This window comes from Felis catus, chromosome A1 (genome assembly GCF_018350175.1).
Source record: "Felis catus isolate Fca126 chromosome A1, F.catus_Fca126_mat1.0, whole genome shotgun sequence".
Taxonomy (NCBI): domain Eukaryota; kingdom Metazoa; phylum Chordata; class Mammalia; order Carnivora; family Felidae; genus Felis; species Felis catus.
This window is the reverse complement of record NC_058368.1, coordinates 59103875-59125855: the sequence shown is the minus strand read 5'-3', so window position 1 is coordinate 59125855 and position 21981 is coordinate 59103875. Positions and strand designations below refer to the sequence as shown.

Below are 21981 nucleotides of genomic sequence, written 5' to 3'. Positions count from 1 at the left end.
GTAATATTGTACTAATACCATCAATTTAATCATTTAACAGATGCACCGCAATAATGTAACATTTTAACAGCAAGAGAAACTGAATGAAGAGTATCTGGAAACTCTCTGTAGTGGATTTGCAACTTTTCTGTACATTTATATATATGCCCAACATTCCAATTATATTAGATCTGGAAAAAAAAAGGATTGAAAAAAAACTGATGTGACAGTAGATATCAATCATTGGCAGCCCCAGTCAATAGAATACTATCTTTAGTTACAACTTGTGAAAACACGCTTGCCTGTATTGGCCTTTGCATTGAGGAGAAGATATCATTATTTATTATTATTATTACTATTATTATTATTATTATTATTATTAATTTATCAATTCCTAAAAACAAATCTGCTTCTCACACAGGTTTGGGGCAAAAAAAGATCAGCCTGTGGTTTTTTGGGGTTTGTTTGTTACTTAGTAATTTGGACAGAAGCAAATGAAAACTTAAAATCACTGCTGGAAAAATAATCTTCAAATTCAGACCACAAAGAACACAATGATATTTTTAGAATGCCAGCAACTTAGGCCAAATGCTGAACAAATCCTTCTTATAAAATTATATGAAGACTTAAAGATGAGACTGTATTCATGGATTTAATGTTGAGTCTTTTGCTTAGAAGAATTTTTGCAGGATAGCAAATCAAATGGTTATAAACACATGAATAAGTACATATGAACGAATTAGTCATTGCCCATTGGATAGCTCTCTGTTGTCTCATTTTTTTTTTAATTTTTTAAAGATGTTTATTAATTTTGAGAGAGAGAGAGACAGAGAGACAGAGCATGAGTTGGGGAGGGGCAGAGACAGAGGGAGACACAGAATCTGAAGCAGGCTCTAGGCTCTGAGCTGTCAGCACAGAGCCCGATGCAGGGCTCAAACCCATGAACTGAGATCATGACCTGAGCCGAAGTCGGCTACTCAACCAACTGAGCCACCCAGACACTGCTCCATTGTCTCATTCTTAACCAAAATTTATTTATGTCTTGTATTTCTAAGTTCAAAAAGATTTAAAATATTAGGTTGGTGAAATCAGGAGGTTTGGAAATTGTTTAAATATATCTTTAAATCTATCATTTAAATATATGTTTATTATATTTCACAAGTGATTTTTCAATATACACCAAATGAGGCAAAATATTCTCATATGTAAGAATTACAGTTTAATCGTAAGTCATTGAGTTCTTGTGTTTTGATTTTTTCAATCTACCAACAGTGACTTTCCTATAAATCATAAGAAAGGAAATATAGGAGTCTTTCATTGTTTTCAACTAACGCCCTGTTAACAGTATATAAAAAAGTGTACAGCTAGCAATGATTTTGAAAAGTGAAAATATATGTGAAGTTTAAACTGTTCAAAGGCATATATAATGATAAAATATTGATAGATAAAATTTCCTCCTAACCATCAAAGATAAATAATATTAAAATAAAAAGAGCATTTTTTCAGAAGAAATGGTTTAAATGGGGGTTAAAAGTCAAGAGAGTATAATCTCTAGTTAAATTTATTTCATATTTCAGAATTTACCATATTCACAGTTTAAAAGAATTTTAAACATTTTTATTTCTAAGGCATATGTAACTAAATCAGTTAGAACAGAGAGCTACTTTTAATGATTAACTGAAAGCAGTAACTTTTCTGTAGGAAAGTCGAAAAATGAACATCTCATTAGGAATATTAGAGTGTCAAACTCATTTTCACTAAAATAGTATTATTATCACTATGTTGCAGGTTTCTGATAGTAGTAATTGATTCTACACTTAAAATCAAGGTTACAGCAATTTATAAAATATTTTATCTTTGTGGTACACATAAAGAATTTAAGATAAATACAGTGGGGAATGGCATCTGTCATCAGAGTCCTCTGTGAATTATTCCCTTGTCACTACAGGGTAGAAGCAATATTTTATACATGTTGAATTTTTATAGCCTACAAAATAATTATTTTTGAGTCCTATGTGTCATAAAACTTTAATTTACATATCCAGTTGATTATGGGTCTTGCTAATTTTTAAAATCAAATAAATAGCTAATTTTAAATTAAAAATGAATTTTTAAACATGATTTTTTAAACAGTAAAAATTACTTTAAATTTTAAACTCAAATTTACATTATATTAGTTATTGTAAAGCCATAAGCAGATTGTTCATGCCATACCATTAATGAATTGCCCTATAATGTGCAGATGGTTATTTTAAATACATTATTTTAGCCAGTAGGGAAGTATAACAGAAATTGATTTGACCATGTGGTAAAGCAAGAAGTCAGAATGAGGTAATACAAAGTTCTTAAAAGTTTGCAACTTCTAGTCACTTAAGGGGATTGACTTCATTTTTCACAGAATTTCAAATAAGTCTTTCAAATAAGTCTTCAAATAAGTCTTTCAAATAAGTCTTAGGTAACTGTCATCTATTAATATAAAGTCAGATAGGGGCTCCTGGGTGGCTCAGTCTGTTAAGCATCTGACTTCAGCTCAGGTCATGATCTCATGATTCATGGGTTCAAGTCTTGCATTGGACTCTGTGCTGACTGCTCAGAGCCAGGAGCCTACTTGAGATTTTGTGTCTCCCTCTCTCTCTGCCCCTACCCTGCTCACTCTCTCTCTCTCTCTCTCTCTCAAAAATAAATAAAACATTAAAAAATTAAAAAAATAATAAAGTCAGATAATTGATGAGAAAATGATCTTTAAAAACTATATATAAATTTTTGATGATAGATGCCACAAATATAGAAATTTATAATTATTTTATATAATAAATATAAGAACAATTCAAATATCTTTTTCCTAAATATAAACAAAATAATGATTTAAATGTTAATAGGTGATTCCTCTTATTTTTATTTCTACGCTGGAGAGAACATGTCCCCTTTGGTACCTCATTCTTGTTATCTCTTATTTTTAAATTCCATTCCAAACAATTAGACTTCTTGAATTAGAAGTCAAACATGGAGGTCTATTATCAGCAGACATTGAAATGCAAAGACACTCATGTTTGCATCATTACATAATAGGGAGAAATTTATTGCCAGGGCATGGAAGTTCAGTTCTGTCCTCTCACCCCCAGCTTAATTAAGCTTCGAAAGGTATGCACAGAAATATTTCTTCTTTCAAATGAGAATTTGACCAAAATGTCTTGCAAAGTCCTTTTCTTGTGTTATTCTACTAGATATAAATTTGTGACTCAATAGTATGTAGATGGTGATTTGAATCTGGGAGTGCAAAAATGCAGTAGCTGCCATCACTTTGTGGGTTACTTTCTGGAATGTTACTCATACAGCTCTCCAAACTCTGGTTGGAGAATTTTACTCATTAAATCCAATTACTCAACACAATGTACCGATATTTTCTGAATTATTTCATGACTGTTCCCAGAGTCAATCAATACTTTCTTCCACTTCCCCAATCCTAGTGACACACTTTCTCCTCTTTAAATGACATCTCATAATAAATATCTGGGTACTGTCATGATTAAAGTGTATATATGCCCCTGATATGGGTTTTTGTATTTAAAACCAGAACAAAGCAGACAAAAGCAAGATGAGAAAGAAAAATGTACAGTCCAGAATTTCAGTTTTACAATAGTAGTAGGCATACATGACAGCATTATACAGTTTTTATTTTTTATTTATTTTTCATTTTTACATTTTTATTTATTTTTTGAGAGAGAGAGAGAGGCAGACAGAGAGAGGAAGATGGGGAATCCCAGGCAGTATCTGCACTGTTAGCACAGAGCCTGATGTGGGGCTCCAACTCACAAACTGAGATCATGACCTGAGCCTAAATCAAGAGTCCAATGTTTAACCACTGAGCCATGCAGGTGCCCCAGCATTGTACAGGTTTTAAAAAAAATCCCACAGTATTTTATTTCCTTTTCATTTTTATCAAAAGACATTCTTCTTGTAGATCCCCATAGTATCACTCCACAAAATATTGCTTTTTGCTCAATTTTTACAAACCAGCATCTTTTGTTTGTATACACAAGGGAATCGGTTGGCATTTCTGGTTTCCAATTTGAAAACTCAGTATATAATTTGCATTTTTATTGTGGGTATCCTATAGTTTACATTTGACTGGAAAAAAATCCTTTGGGTTATTTTCTGTTGCTGGAAGAGCTGCTGTGACTTGCACTGACTGGCAGCGGTTTTCCATAGAAAAACACCTGCATGGGAAACACCTGCCATTACCTGCCTTTGGGAAGTAACACTTTAGGCAGCAACTCTAGGGATTAGCATGAGCATTTCCAAACTGCTTATGAGTATTCAAAGTAGGGAGGAACTTTAAAAAATATAACATCTACTATATTTTCATTTGATTGTCCACATGTAGATAGTGAATTATTTGGTATAATGCTAGTCATAAAGGTGCAAACATGCAAATATAGTAACACACACTTAGGGTAATAATTTTCATAAATATTTAGAAAATAATATAAATTAAGTCTTCGAAAAATGTACATTATGGACAAGTTTTTTGTCTTTCAATTATATCTACACCACTGGGCTTTTTATACGTTCACAATTTTTTCTTTCTTTCTTTCTTTATTTTACAAATTTGAAATTGAAGAAAACAGTACATATAAATTGACTATTTTCTAAATCCATTAACATAGCTTGAGGTAAACTTTTCAAATCCAGCACATATATTATAATAAGTCACTTGTTCAGTTTAGGGGAAAAATTATTTTAAGATAGAAAAAGGAGGGGCGTCTGGGTGGCTCAGTCGGTTAAGTGTCCGACTTCGGCTCAGGTCATGATCTCACCGTTCCTGAGTTGGAGCCCCACGTTGGACCTATTGATTTGGTCCTATTTTTTTGATATATAATTATACTTTTAATGCCAACAATGTAATTTTTCAAGTAAAATTCAAATAGAATTTCCTGTGTATTTACCATTGCTCTTCATTTCCCCCTTCATCTCCAAGCTTCACTTTTCCTTCTCACTGAAGAATTACCTTTGTTATCTCCTGGGTTGTGCTTGCTGTTGCCTAATTGTCTCAAGGTTTTGTGGGGTTTTTTTGTTTGTTTGTTGTTGTTCTATTTCACTACTATTTAACATTTATTTAAAAAAAACTTTAAATCTTTAATCTATATTTATTTTTGAGAGAGAGAGAGAGAGAGAGAGAGAGAGAGAGAGAGAGAGAGAGAGAGAGCGCGCAAGCTGGGGAGGGGCAGAGAAAGAGGGAGACAGAGAACATGAAGCAAGCTCCAGGCTCTGAGCTGTCAGCACAGAGCCTGACACAGGGCTTGAACTCATGAACCATGAGATCATGACCTGAATCAAAGTCAGATGCTTAACTGACTGAGCCACCCAGGTGCCCTTCCAATTTTTTTAAGTTTATTCATTTTGAGAGAGAGAGCGTGCAAGTGGAGTAGAGGCAGAAAGAGAGAGGGGAGGAAGAATCCCAAGCAGGTTCTGTACTGTTAGCACAGAACCTGATGTGGGGCTCAAAATCACAAACCATAAGATCATGACCTGAGCCCAAATCAAGAGTCAGATGCTTAACCAACTGAGCCACTCAGGAGCCCCCTCAACCTTATTTTTAAAGTGTGATTTATTTAATATAGTGGTCTAGGCTGGTCGTTATAGGAGATATGACTTCATTATCTTCTGGATTTCATTTTACTCTTTTGAAGTATGAATGCTGAGTCTCAGTGGTGAGAGTAATTGAAAGCAATATATATATTTTTACTTGTGCTTGAGTTCATTTTTGTCATTAGTTTTTCACATATTTTCTAGTTTGTGCTTAGTCATGTTTCTCTTCTTTTTTTATTTTTTGCTTTTCAGTTTTGAGTGGATCTTAAAACTATAACTTATTATGGTTTCTCATTTTAGAATATCATCCACACTTTCTCCTCCAAAGTGCTTTCTGCCTCCTTATTTCTACTCTCCTTCTGGGAGTTAAATCACAAGTGTGTCATATGTTTCACTGTGTTTTACATGCTTTCTTTAAATTTTTCTTTATTTTGTATATTTTGCCTCTTTTCTGCTCATCCCTATATTCTTCCTTTTGAAATATATGCTTTCACCAGTTAGCTGTTCAGCTGTGCTTTGTCTGTCACTAAGGCCATTTGTTTAGTTGTTAAGTATTTGTAATTTCAGTTACATAATTTCCATTTGTTTCCATGATATAGTTTTCAGCTCTCTGCTGAAGTTGTCTATTTTTTCATTTAATATTTTATATATTAATCATACTTATTTTAACTTTCTTGATTGACAACTCCAATATTTGGAGCTCTTATGCATTTGTTTTATTTTGTTTTTTTCTCTTTAAAAATTAATTATTACTTCTTATATTCTTTATTTTTTAAAAATAGAAATCTAGACAATGTGAATGAAAGATTCAAAGTAATATGAAGTTCTAGATTAGACTAATTTTCCCAAGTGAATTTGCTTTTACTTCTAGAAGCTAGCTAGAATAAATGCAGATATCCTTAATAGGCTCAGGTATTAAGACAATTTGACACTGGGTTTCAATTGTTGTATGAGGGTCTATTTTTCATTCTCTATTACTTATAAGGTACGATTCTTGAAGTCCAAAAGCCTGAATTATTTACCAGAGCTCTCCAAATGAATGATACAGATGAAAGCTCTAATCATTTTTTCAGTTTATACCTTTTCTTCTGAATAGGCAATTGCGCTGAGGGAAAAGCAGCCCTCCATGCCAGAGTATGTTCTTTTCACTTTCTTCTTCCAAATAAATCCAGGCCACACACTTCCTTACTGTCCTCTATCTTTCTGAAACCGTAAAAAGGAAGATATCTATATTTTGTCTAACATTTTGAGTTCTCTGTGGGAATCTTGGTCTAAAAAATTACCTATCTATTGCCACATACAGAACTCCTTCAAATTTAATCATATTTGTAACCTATCATCCAGATGAATAAATGTAATGATTATTGGCTTCATGATGTGGGTTGTAATTTTTCATCTTATTATGTCTGTATTTCTCATCTTATAAATATTGAAGAAACTGTATTAATTAAAGAGCATTAAATGCTCACCACATTAGGGCCACCTGGGTGGCTCAGCTGGGTAAGCATCTGACTTTTGATTTTGGTGCAGTTCATGATCTCAGGGTCTTGAGATCAACCCCACATCCAGCTGTGTCTGGAAACATGGAGCCTGCTGGGGATATTCTCTCTGCCCCTCCCTTGCTCTCTTTCTCTCTCAAATACATAAATAAACATTTAAAAAGAATAAATGCTTACCATATTTAAAATGCAGTATTATTCAGCCATAAAAAAAGAGTGAAATCTTGCCATTTGTGACAACATGGATGGGCTGAGTGTATTATGATAAGTAAAAAAAAAAACAAAGTCAGAGAAAGACAAATACCATATGATTTCAATTATAGGTGGAATACACAAAACAAAACAAACGAACAAACAAAACAGAAAGAGATTTATAAATACAGAGAATAAACGGGATTGCCAGGGAGAGGAGGAGGAGTGAATAGGCAAAATAGGTGAAGGAGATTAACAGGTACATATTTCAAGTTATACCAAAATGTCATGGGATGTAAAGTATAGCATAGGGAATATTCTTAATAGTATTATAATAACTTCCTATGGTAACCAATGATAACCACTAATTGTGGTGAGCATTTCATAATGTATACAAATGCTGAATGACTATGTTGTATACCTGAAACTAATATAATGTTGTATGTCAACTACATTTCAATTTAAAAAATTAAATATTAAGAGCATTTAAGTAAAAATAATTTGTCTCACAATTTCATGTTAATTAAAACTCTTAAATAAGAATCATATTTCCAATTCAATAGGACTTTTAAAGGTAGGATTTGCTAGTTATATTATTACATTTTCTATTATCTCATGGGATTATTGTAATGATCAATTGTGATGTAGTAAAGTGACTATATAACTTGAAACATAAACTCGAAATATGACCACTATAAATATAATTGTATAATCTTACTATCAAACCATAGTGCCTTTAAATGTAATGAGGAGCATTTATCAAAGGCAGAAGTTTGCAAACTCCACTAATTGCTTTGTCAAAACCTAAAGTTATAATAGAATGGTAGTAAATGCAAATTTATTTCACTTGTGAATCATGATTATCTAAGACACTCTTGGTAGATCTCTTTTTTTGAAATAGGAGAAAACCCAATAAAAATGAGAAGGAAGCACAATTATTATACAGTTCTTCCTACATCCTCTCACTGGGTCTATAACACTGAAATTGCTTTGGTCCCCACAGATAGTATACAAGATGTAACATTTGTCAGATATCATTATGGAAACTAGTGAATTTGTTATCAAATAAAAAATGTTGAACAACAATATACTATAGCCCATTTGATGTGATAATAAAAATTCCTCGTGTTTTTTTCCTAGCCAAGATAAAGCATAACCACTACAACTCGTTTATATTCATTTCATAAATCAATGACAATTCACTTCAGTGAATACTTCTGGAAGTCAGCCAATAAGCAACAGCAACAATCCATTAAATATACTTCTACAGATAAAGGTCAAACATTGCTAAACACTCCCATTTCTGAAAGTCTGCCAATTCCTGAACTTCATTCATACTTCCTCAAATCCTATATAAGATCAACACCTTTTGCTCTGCTCAAAGAGGCTGTGACTTACAAGCAAACTTCATAAACAAGACAAGCATTTTACTTTTGTTTCAGAGGCTATAGCACTGACAACTGAAGGCTTCAATGATATTTTGTTTGTTTTTTGTTTTGAAGACTATCTTTTTGTGATTTTCCTCTCAGGGGAAAAACGGTGCCTATTAGTGTCTTTGTGTCTTGATAGTCCTTCAGATTTGCTGTCTGACGAGTCTTTCGACAGTCTGAACTCCAATTTGTTTCATTGAGATTTTCTTAATTTACTTAGTTATCCTAGAATTTGTAAGCAATTAGGTCCTTGTTTAAATTCATTAGATCTTTGACTTGGAAGAAACACTATTTGCATATTTTCTTGACATTAATCTGCTTATTCTTTTAGTGATTTCCTTATTCTTCCTTTTTTAAAATGAATTTTATAATAGTTTTAGATTCACAGAAAAATGCAAAGATAGGATGGAGAGTTTCCATATACTCCACATTTAATTTTCCCATCTTCAATTTAGTATTGCACATTTGTCACCCATATTGATATGTTATTATTATTAACTAAGTCCATAATTTACTCAAATGTCCTTGGTTTTTACCTAATACTAATCTTCTGTTCTAAGATCCCATCTGAAATATAGTCCCTATGTATTCTTAGGCCATTTGTGGCTGTGACAGTTGGTGCTTGGTTTTTGTTTGTCTAGTACAAAATCTCATCTCATTTGATTGTTCTGTCTCTGTTGAGTTTGTGAGGGAGTGTGCCATAAGGAACGGATGAAGGCATAGTTCTAATAAGTCTCAAATCTGAGCTGTCACAAAAGAATAATATTTTAACTGCATTCATCTGATGGCTAATTCATACAAAGACAATTGCTCAAACTTTGCCTTGCATCACTCAGTAGAAACTTTGGAACATTTTCTGACATGAAAAAGTACAAAACAGGGTCATTTTGTACAGTCTGTTTCTGAGATCAGTAGTAGAGACATAAATTCTAATATCAGTTTTTGCCTCTGCCTAGTTGGGAAGTAGAACCTCTTTTTAGAAGTATACATGTTAGAACTGTAGTGGCTTCATTCTTATATGATTCTATAAGAAAGTTGCAGTCTTCTCCTGGGGGAAAAATGTTTTCCTAAATATACTCTCAATAAAAGCCTAACTTCTTTATTTACCTTAATATAAATGGCAAAACTTAATTAAAATAAATAGAATATTATTCAGCCATTAAAAAGAATGAAATCTTGCTATCTGCAACGACATGGATGGAGCTACAGAATGTAATGCTAAATGAAGTAAGTCAATCAAAGAAAGATAAATATCATACGATTTCACTCATATGTGGAATTTCAGAAACAAAAAAAAATCAAGCAAAGGAAAAATGAGAGAGAGAGACAGACGGGGGAAGAGAGAGAGAGAGAGAGAGAGAGAGAGAGAGAGAGAGAGAGAGAGAGAGACTGACCAAGAAACAGACTCTTCACTATAGAAACCAAACTAATGGTTACCAGAGGGGAGGTGGGTGGGGGGATGGCTGAAATAGGTGAAAGGGATTAAAGAGTGCACTTATCATGATGAGCAATGAGTAATGTATAAAATTGTTGAATCACTATATTGTACACCTCTAACTAATATAGTACTGTATATTAACTATACTGGAACTAAAAAATGTCCCTTCTAAAAAAAGATACATAGAATAACGAATTTGCCATATTTAAAAAAATCATTAAAAAATTCTACAAGAGGGAGAAAACCAAATCAATACTTTACTTTCTTTGATTTGCATCATGAGGCCTCAAAATTAAAGATATCCTCTCTTCAGTACTCTTTTTTTTTTTTTTAACGTTTATTTATTTTTGAGACAGAGAGAGACAGAGCATGAATGGGGGAGGGGCAGAGAGAGAGGGAGACACAGAATCGGAAACAGGCTCCAGGCTCTGAGCCATCAGCCCAGAGCCCGACGCGGGGCTGGAACTCACGGACCGCCAGACCGTGACCTGAGCTGAAGTCGGATGCTCAACCGACTGAGCCACCCAGGCGCCCCTCTTCAGTACTCTTTAGTGCTATCCTATTTTAAAAACTAACAAAAGTGAAGGAAAATAATTCACAAATAATTTAAACTTAACACTTCTTAAAACCTGCCTCTCTCTATATACATATTTTTATTCTACCATCCACTTAAAATTCTTCTTTTTCCTGCTGCTTCTGGTTTCTGTAAATTAGTGACTCTTCCATTACTTTTTGTTCTAAGAGGAAGAGCAATCCAGATTTCTGGACCAAATGTTGGATCTATACAAGTTGCATTTAAACCCTGATCTACAGCCAAGACAAGGTCAATAATTAGAGATTTTCTTAAATCAGGAAGACAGGTAGAATTTGCATCTGAATTAAGGATTTTGTTGATACTTATTTAATCCAACAGTTCACTTAATTGTTAACATGTTAGAGGGAAGTGTTAAAAGCAGCGGAGTACAAAAAGCTGGCACAAAATTTAAATAGCAGAGCTGTTCATAATTCAAATAAATGTGTTTGAAAGTGTGATATGTACCACATAACACTATTTCAGAAACCTTTCCATTAAGAGTAGACTAAGCAGAGATTCCAAATTACAAATGAAATGAAGATGAATCAATAAACAATTTTAAAAATTTAGAGAAAAATTTCCAAAATATTCTGAGTAAATAAGCTAATGGGAAGCTTATTGGAAGTTTCTCCCCATTTTGCCTAGTATCTCAATTTGAAATAGGTATTTTGCAAGGAAAAGGAAAGGAATTGGGAATTTGACATTCCAAATATATGGCTGAAAATCAATATATGGCTGAGTATTTTTCAAGAGCAGTAGAAATTAAACAAGCTGGACATAATTTTGTGGCTCACCAGATAAAATAATTGGTGTCCATATAATAGAATACAGAGAGGTTCTCTCTTATCATTGAATTGTGAACTTGTTAAAAGGGATCTTTATAACATTGAAGCAAAATCTCCATTAGAAGAATAACCAGCTCATATTGGCTAAGAAACAAGAGGACCAGTACTAAAAATAAATCAAACTATGCTGCTGTAAGAAGAGCTAATAATACTCCCTGATTACTTGTCCTCCTCCCAAGGGTCATTTTCTATAGATTTAAATGAATAACAAAACAGCTTTCTATTACTATCATCTGTCCCTCCAGCATATAACAAGAGACCCCTTGGAGTACTAAAAGACGTAGTAGTGGAAATTTCTAACAATTGGTAAGTCCTTTCCTATTCCCCAAACTCTTAACTGTTGCATTGGCACCATTATCATTAGAGTATTCCTTTATTCTTTGTGGCACATTCTCTAAAAATCAAATAGGGAGAAATCGTATTTTCAAGTGGAAATACAAAATTACATAAACTCTAGGTTCACATATGTCAGAAAACTCTTCTACATGCATAACAAAATTACAACTGACCTGTGCATTAATATTCCTACCTGAAAAATAATTTAATAAATAATAAAAATTAGCTGTCATCTAAGAATCTATGAGCAAAAGATTCCTTGTACATAATTAGAAAATTTGGAGCACAGAGTCCAGATTGTTATATCAAAACTGTTTATCAAATTTCCTCAATATTTTCTTAATGCTGATCTTAGGCCAATTATAGCCAATTTGAGAGAAAAAAAAGAATTAATAGTTCTTTTACCAGGCCCTGTAATTCATCTATTTTACCTTCTCAAAATCTAATAATGAAGGATATAAATGTGTCCAAATTCTGTAAGGAATTAGCAACTGCTCCACAACAATGTCTAACAAAAATCAGCTTGGGTAACTCTGAAGACATTTTTAGTGTAACAGCTTTACAGTGAGCTTTCTTTAGTGTCCCAGTTACTAAACATAGTCAAAATTAATTGCTTTCACTTGAATAGCTATGTACTAGAAATTTACTGTAGCTTCATTCTTCTTCCAAATCTAAAACCAAAACATGATTAAATTCATGAATAACAGTCCAGAAAAAGGAGTTCCCCTTATTACTGGGTAGATAGTTGGAATACCTCAGGTAGTATTTGTATTTTAGGGATAAATAGAAACATTCTTCTGTTGAAAAGCCACAGTGTACATGGTACGAAGAAAAAAAATCCTACCTGGAATTTTCTAATTTATCTATCCAGTGATAGAAGAACTCACTTTACTATATAACTATTAACTAATTTTACAAGGTTTTGTTACCTATTCTCCTTATCATTCCAATCATCTTCTCTGAGGGTAAGTTGAATAATTTGCAGATAACCTTATGAGTCTGGAGTTCTGATAAATAGGTGGATAGAAGTGGGTGTCACCATTTCCAGGTCCTGGCATAAACTCCACTATGTGATCAATCACAGTCTTGCTTCTTCTTTCGTGGAAAATAACGTGTTCTGTTGTTGGATGGCAAATTCTGTGAATGTCAATTAGGTCACATTTTCAAAAGTGTAATTCAAATATTCTACATTCTTACTGATTTTCCTTTTCTTTTTATTAAAATTAATGAAAAAGTGATGAAATCTCCATTTATAATTGCAGATTTGTCTCTTTATCCCAATTGTTCTGTTTTTGCTTCATGTGCTTTGAAAAACTCTTATTAGATAGATGCATAAATAGATTTTTGTGTTCTTTTGATGAATTTTTCTCTTTATGATAATAAAATGACCTTGTTTACCCTTGGTTATATGCTTTGCTCTATAATCTTATTTGTCTAATTTAAATATAGCCACCCCACCTTTCTCCTTGTTAGTGTTAGCATGATAAAATATATCCATTCTTTGAAATTTTAAGTATTTGCATCTTTATGTTTAAAATGCACAACTTGTAGGAAGCATACAATTGGGCCTTGTTTTTTACAAATTTTAAAAATTTTATTTATTTGAGAGAGAGCGAGGAAGAGAGTGCATGCGCGCACTTGCGCTTGAGTAAGATAGGAGCAGAGAGAGGGAGAGAGACAATCTCAGGCAGGCTCCACACTATCAGCATAGAGCCCAGTGCAAGTCTCGATCCCGTGAACGCTGAGATCATGACCTGAACTGAAATCAAGAGTTGGATGCCTAACCAACAGGCCACTTAGGCACCCCAGGCCTTGTCTTTTAATTCAAATCTGAGAACCCCTGCCTTTTACTTGAGTCAGTTATATTTTGTGATCATTGATACAACTGAGTTTAAATGCACCATCATGTTATTTATTTTCTGTTTATGCTGTATCTTTCTTGCGTCTGTCCACTTCTAAATTAATTTAATATTTTTATAATTCTATTTTATCTCTTTTGTTGACTTATGAGGAATTACTCTTTATTATAATATGGTATTAGTTGGTTTAGGCCTCCAGTTGTTTAGGTTGGGAAGTTTTTCTCCCTAGATGTCTTTTGACGATACATCAAGACACACTGAAGGATGTGACTAGCGGGTAGAGGCAGGAGATACTGCTAAACATTCTACAATGCAGAAGATAGCCTTCCACAACAGAGTCATCTGTCCAAAAACACCAACAGTGCCAACTTAGAGAAACCTTGCTTTAGCCTCCACAATATATATTTTTAACTTGTTAGAATCTACTTTTAAGTGATTTTATACTATGTTGCATGTAGCATAAGAACCTTAAGGCAGGATGCTACCATTTCTTCCTGAACAGCCTTTGTACTAGTTTTGTCATATATTTTACTACTAAAATATTATAACCACACAAAAATTGTTACTACTTTTTAACAAATAATTATCTTTAAAAATATGCAAATAAGAGAAAATATATTTATCTATATAGTTATTTCTTTCCCTTATGGGTCATATTTTCCTGCTGCTTTACATACCTGGTAATTTTTTTTTCTGATTCTAGACATTACAAATTTTACTTTGTTGGATGATGTATATTTCATATTTTTACAAATATTCTTGCGCTTTCTTCTGTTATAATATTAAGTTGCTTAAAAACAATTGGTCTTTTTAGTTCTTGGTTTTAAGGTTTGCTATGTTTAACTAGAACAATGTTTACTATATATTTCAATCAAAGACTGAGACAAACGCTATGGCTTTTTATATCTGACGTCCTGTGACTGTTGCTGATGAGGGCAGAAATGTTGCCATCCTTGTATGTGCTCCTGGGGTTGCTCTAGTTCTTTTGTGTGGCTCCTTTCTCAGCATGAAGAATTTCTTCATATACATATCCTTGTTGGAAATCAGTTTAAGACTCTCATGGGGTCATCTGCAAATCTCCAGAGATCTCTGTCTCTGTGCAGTTTTCTCTCTGGTATTGTGCCCTGTGGATTCTAAATACAGTCCTTGTTGCTCTCCCTGGCTTCCCATCCCCATGCCCTCAATTCAGAGAAACTGCTGAGCTCTGTCTCTTTCTTTTTCCCTATGGAACTGCCTGGAAAATTTACTAATGTAGTCTGCTGGGAAAATTGTAAGAACCAACTTATTAAGAAGCTTTTCCAGTAGCCTCCAGGCAGATTTCTCTTCAGTTGTCTTATGGACCTCCTATCCTATTTTGATTTATGGCAAATGCATACTACCCATAGAGAACAAAAAACAAAGGCACTTTTTAGGGTGTACCATTTTGACTTAAATCCTTTAGTATGATATGCAATTTTTAGGCAAAATCTAGAGGTTAAAAAAAAGAGTGGCTTTCTTGCTCCTGTGCACCAATAACTGATTTTTTTTTTTACTTGAAGTCTGGCTGAGGATTGGCTAATCATGGTACTATGGATAGACATTTGTATTTTGAATTTCTGATTAGCAGTTTTATTCACTAAGGAAAGTAACTATAAACACAAGTTCTTGTGTTTGTGTGGTTGTTTGTTTTACCTCTAAATCCTACTAGGGCTTTTTAGTCTCAATTATATCAAAGTCTTTTGGTGTTTCAAGGTGAACAGGACCTAGAAATTTGCTCAGTCTCAGTCTTTCTTTAGCAAGATACATCCATTTCTTTGGGACTGTTCTTCATTTGGATTTCTCTCTCTTATAAACATGGATTCTTTTTTTCCCATCTCTCAGGGACAGATTTGTTTTACTGAATTTATCTTGATGTTCTCCTATGTATTCTTATTGCTACTATAAAAATTAGTAAAACCAGAATGTTGACAGAGATGCATTTTATTGAAGGCTCTAAATAGAATCAATTTCAATAATTTTTCCAGTTTCTAGAATATGTCTGGATTCCTTGGCCAGTGGCCTCTTTCTATCTTCAAAGCCAGCCATAGAAGTCAGTCAAGTCTTTCTCATGTTGCATCACTCTTATACTGTCTCTTCCATCTTTAAGAATGCTTGTTAGATAGTGAGCTTGTTCTTGTAATCCAGAGCAACTACTTACAGTCAGCTGATTTGTAATTTTAATTCTTTTTTGCCAGGTAAACAACTGGTATTTGCAGGTTCCAGAGAAAAGGCCATGAATTTCTTTTTTTTTTTTTAATTTTATTTATTTTTGAGAGACTGAGAGAGCATGAGTGGGGGAGGAGCAAAGGGAGGGAGACACAGAATCCGAAGCAGGCTCCAGACTCTGTGCTGTCAGCACAGAGCCTGACACAGGGCTCGAACTCATGAACCGTGAGATCATGACCTGAGCCGAAGTCGGATGCCACCCAGGCGCCCCTCAGGCCACAAATTTCTTAAAGGGATTATTATTCTGGCTACTGCATCTTAGCCACATCCCTGATTGCCTACTGCAACTCAACTGTGTCTGCACCAAACACAGAAAGGGACGAAAAATACCTGCTGTCTAGTTAGAAGTTAACCCCTTTCTGTTTTCTTTCATTTTAGCTCTCATGCAAAGACAATCCTGTATTTAGCTTTTCCCCCAGATTCCAAGTGTCAGAAATATGTCTACTCTGTTAATTAGGCTAATAATATACCTATCCCACTTTTATATATTTAATATGCCCTCTATGTATATTCATAAAGAAAAAGGACAGGCCTCAGAAGCCTAATTTTTGTTTCCTGACTTCAGACAGCATAAAATCATCCCAAATGTATCTATACCACCTGTTATGGGCTGAATTTGTGGTCCCCCCCAAATTCATATGTTGAATCTTAAATTTCACTACTTCAGAATGTGACTTTAAAGAGATAATTAAGTTTAAATGAGGTCATTGTGGCGACCCCAATTCCTATATGGCAGGTGTCCATATAGGACACCGTCCTGTGTAAGAGGAAACTCTTACACAGACACAGAAAAAGGGAAGATCATGTGAAGACACAAGAGGCAGATGGCCATGTCCAAGTAACAGAGAGAGACTAAAAAGAACCCAACCTTGCTAACAACTTGAGGTTGGACTACTCGCCTTCAGAATTGTGAGAAAATAAGTTTCTGTTTTTCCACCCCACAGCCTGTGGTATTTTGTTATGTCAACGACAGCAAACTAGTACATCATCTTAGTATTTCGCCCCCAAAATTAATATCTGGACAAGAGCCGGGCTTACTGCCTTATTTCCTCTCAGTTAAGGAATGACATGTTTAACTAAACAAAATCATACTTGACTCATTAATGTTTTTCATTCTCTTAAAAAATATATTGTGTTTTCATTTGGAGGGCACCTATACAATTAGCAGAATAATTCTGAGTCCTTGACTCTAAGAAACAATCTTTTCAACCTAATTATTTTGCTCAAACAAAAGGGTATATGAGTTACATAAAACAAAACACATTTATTACAGTTTAAAAATTTGATAGGACATCATGGCATATAAACTAATGTAAGTACTAGACCTCATTTTTTTCATTCTATTCAGTCACTTTCTGTCATTTCAATAGATATATATTGGTTGCTTAACATTTTAATATGATAACATTTCATAACTTTATCATATTATCGCTAACATTTTAATATGATACATTTCATAATTTTATATTATCACTATTAGAGAAAATCATACTGTTAAAATATATTTAAGATATGTCATAACTTTTTTAGTAAGTCATTAGCTTAATACTACAAATCACGACTTTTACTCTAATGCATTTTGTGCTGAGGAATTAGCTGAATCACTCACAAGCTGTACCGTTTTAGGAAAACCGCCCCACATCTCTCTTCCTTAAGTTCTCCTAAGACTAATAAATTTTAACAAAAATACCATTCAATTTAAAGCTCAAACAATTGATAATAGGCAAAGGACTCCAAAGACGATCTGCTATCTATAATCAATCAATCCATCCATCAATCATATTAATCACTAGCATAGTCATCATCATCTTCAGCATCCTTATAAGTGTTAACATTCACAGATTTCATTTCATCTAAATTAAAAAATTACATAGGCCATTTCTAAATCTTAACATGAACTAATTTCCAATATAATAACTTATTTTTCTTCACTTAACTAATCTGTAGTAAATTTATTAAGATTCACCACAATTTATTTTTCACACACAGATGCACACACATATGTGCATATACAAGTTTACTGTTTTTTGAAGATGATTGATGAATTTTAAAATTTTTTTTCAACGTTTATTTTATTTTTGGGACAGAGAGAGACAGAGCATGAACGGGGGAGGAGCAGAGAGAGAGGGAGACACAGAATTGGAAACATGCTCCAGGCTCTGAGCCATCAGCCCAGAGCCCGACGCGGGGCTCGAACTTACGGACCGCGAGATCGTGACCTGGCTGAAGTCGGACGCTTAACCGACTGCGCCTCCCAGGCGCCCCTGATTGATGAATTTTAAAATCTGGTGTAGGACATTTCTTATTTGATTATTTGCGTAATGACTTACCTATTACAAAAATAAATATAAATAAACTAAAAATTAATAAAAATACATTTTCATCCTTATGGGGTGACATTTTGTGCAATACATCAATGAAATATTGTGTGGAACTGATAGAATTTGAATGATGGAACCATAGTATCACCCAGACTCTGGAACAGACTTTCCTCTGTATGGGGGTGAAATATGAATCCTAAAGCCAGCGCAAGGGGTCAGTGCTCACTTGAAAAGATAACAATTGTCTTACATAATGCAATGTGTGCCAACATTTTAGATTTGAGACAGAGTAAAAAAGTAAGGAAGATATTCTCAGCCTTACAGCTAATCCAGACTCACTATAAGTATAAACGCATTAAAGAAAAAATAATAGAACAATGGTATAAACACTCTGTATTCTTCAAATTCTTGTCATTGATAAGGAGTCTATTATTTTTATTATTTCTGTTTCAAAATTGGAATGAGGTGTACGATTTTGCTCTTTTATGTTGTAAGTAATATGAATAGATAGAAAATGAAATGAAGACTGTGCTTCCAGTGACTCACAGAGATAAACTATTTTATCTAGGTCAAATCATCATTTTAATAATAATTATAATTAGAAAAATCCCATGCAAGGAAAAGTCAATTATCAAGTAATTTCAAGTATGATTATTCTGATGTCTCATCCTCAGTATTTCTATTCCCATTTATCTTTTGTAGTCTTTATAATGTTTTTTCTGTTACCTGCCTGAATGTCTGTCCCTGAAGAAATCAGAACTGAGCCATCATGAGTGGAGGAAAGTCTCAAACCTGCCTCAAATGAGTTCACCATTTAAATCTTCTTATTAGGTCTCATAATGAGACAGTCTGTCTAATTAAACAAGGATAAACTATTATCAGGATTGCAACCACTTACTTATGCATATCAAATCCTTAGAAGTTACTAAAGATTCCAAACCTTTTTGCAGAACAAAGATGACTTCATAATTCAGATTGACGACTTCTGGACAAATAGCTGTGGCTGAAAAAAAAAAAGGAAATTGTTTAAAATGCATCCTTTTATTTTGAGACTGGCAGAGATATGTGGAGACTCTTCATGGCAAAGGGAGAGGCTTTTAGATGTCATGGTTACATGGCAGCAGATATAGCTGTAAATACAATGCACCCTGATTTGCAGATGGACTATATTATTTTCTTTTAAAACTGCTGGGACATTACTTCACTTTTTGAGAGAATTCCAAATAACTGCCACTGATCTGTGTTTTGAAAATTAAATAAACTATGGAACATGTTACAAAAGTTCAGATCTATAAGTTATTCCTTTTAGGGGTCAATCACTTATACTAAGCCTTCCAGATACGAGTGTCAAAAGTCTTCTGACTATTCAACAGATACACTCTCTACATAGCAGATGTGGAGACCCAAAAACATCTATAAATGTATTGTATAACTGGCCTTATCTACAGATAATTGCAGTACAAGCCCGTTGGAAAATAACATTTAGCTGTTGCTGGAATTTAATTTGTGTTTACTAATTTGCACCTCCATCTGACCTGGGAGATATTTTTTTATTGATTTCACTACTAAATAACCTGAGAGGACTACTTTACTTTGGCATCATCTCATTAGGCCAACCCTTATTTATCTTGATAGGAGTGTCTTTGTCTTTTCCTTTAAAGTAATCAAAACACCCTGATTTATATTTGTAAATGTAATAGTCACCCATGTAGTCTTTTCTGTACAGAACACTAGGGTGTGGTATTGGTAAAACATTCTATCATATCACCATTCATTTTAGTAACAAATAATAAATTTAAGGTTTTATCAAGTTTATATGGTTTTATCTGGTTAAATTAATATTTTAAGTAGCTTTGAAGTTCAGTGTTTTCTTCTAATTGTGTAACTTAATGACAAGCAAGTACTGAATATATGATTGGAACACACTAGTATTATTTGTAAGAAGATAACCCACAAAAGACTGAGGAATTAATGTTTCTGATCACATTAATTGATACTAATTATAATAAATAATAAAATACATCTTCCAAAATGAGTTTTAGATTGCCAAAATTTAAAATATTGTTTCTGGAGCCAGGGTGGCTCAGTCAGTTAAGTGTCTGATTTCACTTAAACTTAGGTCAAGATCTCATGGTTCCCGAGTTTGAGCCCCGGGTGGGGCTATCTCCTCTCAGCACAGAACTCATTTCAGAACCTCTGTCCCCCTCTCTCTGACCCTCTCCCCATGCACTCTCTCTCTCTCTCTCTCTCTTTCTCTCAAAAATACATAAACATTAAAACAAAATAAACTATAAAATAAAATAAAGTATTGTCTAGTATGGGTATGTTTCATCTTGAAGACTATGGATTGTTGGTTTAAATACTGTATTTATTTTTGTAATTTTTTCAGGTATTTGTGTTTTCATTTTCAATTTCATAATTTAGAAAAGAAAATATGATTCCTACATCAACAGTACTCACTGAACATGGCTTTAATATTAGCAGATTTTCCCGTAAAATATCTCACATATTTTGAATAAAAAATGTTGGAAAATTCACATTTATATGTTTTAATAATACAAAATATTTTATCCACCAGCAAGTTATCTTGAAAATGATAACCTTTCAAACAGATTCTCTTATAGTCTACACTGGTCTTCTATCTCCATAGGTTATTTTCTTAAAGTATCTTTAAACTATTAAGGGGTAATTGCAGATTGCAAAGACAAATTTAAGGGCACATCTATTATAAATTTAATTTTGAGGAATAGAATTATCTTAAAGGAAATCAAAAGTACAGTGCATTTGAATTTAGTGAATGCATGTTCAAAGGACACTAGAACCATATGGTTCCATTTCAGTTTGCTCTCTTGATCCCATAAGTTGAGGGAATAATGGAGAAATGAAAGGTTAATATTCTGATTTCAAATGTCAAAAGTGACTTATTTAATTAACCAAATCAATATTGCACCAAAAAAAAAATGCCAAGGTTTCTTAAATGTATACTCCACAAAATTGTACTCAAGGATTCCAGCAGACTAAGAATCATTCAAATGTTTTAATTCATAAATATACATTTTTATTGCAAATATATTTTTGGAAGAAGATAGAAGAAGAAAATATATAAAATATTCTAAGCTTTATTTCTTTTTCTTATTCTTTATGTAGTCATAAAATTTTAATGGTGCTAGAAATATCATTAATATGTGTATTAATATTTACATTTAACTTGTTTATGTGTTGTTTACTACATAATAAACCATCAGAATAATTACCTTGTATTTTTTCTTACCTATATAAAGCAGTACCTACCACATTATATTTTGAATATATATTGAAATTAATTAGTGAATAGACACCCTTCATAGTGGTATAAAGATAAGATAAAATAGTATAAAATGTGTTTAAATATGTAAATAGATATTTACATAATAAATAAATAAATAAATAAATAAATAAATAAATAAATAACTGAGAGTTGATTAAAATTTTAATTCCACACAACTACACATAGATGGATGCTTTATTTAATAGTTATTCTATAACTATATTCTGTTAGCTAAGTAAGTTAGGTAAAATGTGTAAATATATTTGATAAGTCTGATCATGAATTTAATAATAATCTGTGTTTCTGGTTTTAATACATATTTATTTTTCATACATTACATGCCAGGTACTATTTGGATCCTGAGGATG

At 33.1% G+C, this 21981-nt stretch overlaps 1 long non-coding RNA gene across 2 annotated transcripts in view; it reads right to left on the bottom strand.

Moving 5' to 3' along the window:
* LOC123384622 overlaps window positions 1-21981 on the bottom strand; it is a 313155-nt gene that overhangs the window by 99540 nt on the left and 191634 nt on the right. For both annotated transcript variants that reach the window (XR_006596004.1, XR_006596000.1), the window contains exon 3: window positions 19247-19309. This is a non-coding gene — a long non-coding RNA (uncharacterized LOC123384622). The remainder of the gene's footprint in view (window positions 1-19246; window positions 19310-21981) is intronic.